Raw genomic sequence first — 1439 nt, 5'->3', positions numbered from 1 at the left:
ATTTTAAAGGGCATGTTGACCCCTTTGTTACTTCAAAATACACTGTCTCTGTTGGTCAAAATGTTATCTAACATATGCAAGGTGTGTCCATTTTATTAGGACATTGGATATAAACATTTATGTATTTATGAAGAAAGACCACCTTGATCATCTTAACAGCATACTTGCTGCTTTCCTCCCTGCAAAAAAAAATTGAATTTCCCATAAAGTGGAAACTATAATTAATGAATTTATTCATCTCCTTAATTAATATAAAATCTCTGGATGGTGCAAAATGTTAATGCACTCAGCGGCAAACTGAAAGTTTCGAAGTTTGGTTCACCTCAGAAGAAAGGGCTGACGGTCTACCTCCAAGAAACCAGCCACTGAAAACCCTGTGGAGCACCAATCTAAAGACCTCTCAGCCATCAAGGCGATTCCAACCATAGGATCCTGCCATCGGACAGAGTAGAATTGCCCCATAGGGTTTCCAAGTCTGTAAATCTTTACAGAAGCAGACTGCCTCATCATTCTCCTGTGGGGCAGCTGGTGGTTTTGAAACACCAACATTTTGTTTAATAGCTAAATGCTTTAACCACTACACTAAGAGAGTTCCTTCTGTGGAACACAGTTCTACTCCAATACACATGGGGTTACTATGAGTTGGAGTGGACTCAACAGCAATTGGTTGCCAGTAAAGGCAGCTTTAAAGATCATAAACAGTCTGGGAAGGATTCTTTTTCCATAGCAGTATTTCCTTGAGGAAGAGTGTACTTTTTCCCCTAGCATTTATTCATGTGGTGATCCCAGGGTACCACATTGGTGAGGACAGACTTAGAATCACTGCCACCAAGTGGTTATGACTGTTGGCTGGAGATGAGCCTGATGTGGTCCAGCATCTGCTCTTAGGATGTTCTCCTCCTTCCCTTACATCTAGCAAAAGCAGATTTGGCTATCATTTGATGAACTGTTCAACACCCTCTTTGCCCTATGGGCCAGCCATTCCCGTTGGGGCTTTATTATCTCACTTTTGTGAAAATGAGAGTCATTAACCAGTTAGATCATTATCTAGGATTTGTTCTGTGCAGAGAAAGTGTGGACCTTGGTCCCACACAGGTTCCAGGAAGTGTCTTGCTGAAGGTCTTCTAAAAACTCAACTGCCATTGAGTTGATTCCAACTCATAATGACCATACAAGGGCAGAGTAGAACTGCTCTATAGGGTTCCAAGGTTGTAAATCTTTATAGAAGCCAACTGCCCCATCTTTCTCCCATGGAGTAGACTAGGGTTTGAACTGCTGACCTTTTGTTTAGCAGCCAAAGGCTTCAACCACTATGCCACCAGAGCACCAGCCTTGTAGTAGAGAATTTATAACCCCTGTGACCACTCTGATCCTTTGATCTAACACTCCCTCAGGAGGCTTCTGAAAAGAAAAAGTCATAAAAAATGTGGGGGTGCCTG

The 1439-nt window shown here is 42.2% G+C and overlaps 1 pseudogene; it reads right to left on the bottom strand.

Annotated features, from left to right (window-relative positions):
- Nucleotides 1-1379: 1379 nt before the first annotated feature.
- Nucleotides 1380-1439, bottom strand: part of LOC103204858 — an 11445-nt pseudogene continuing 11385 nt past the window's right edge.

The sequence above is a fragment of the Orycteropus afer genome, unplaced genomic scaffold (genome assembly GCF_000298275.1).
Source record: "Orycteropus afer afer isolate SDZICR_OR568_19922 unplaced genomic scaffold, OryAfe1.0 scaffold00262, whole genome shotgun sequence".
Classification (NCBI taxonomy): domain Eukaryota; kingdom Metazoa; phylum Chordata; class Mammalia; order Tubulidentata; family Orycteropodidae; genus Orycteropus; species Orycteropus afer.
The sequence above is the reverse complement of the archived record's forward strand: the minus strand, read 5'-3'. Positions and strand labels throughout refer to the sequence as shown.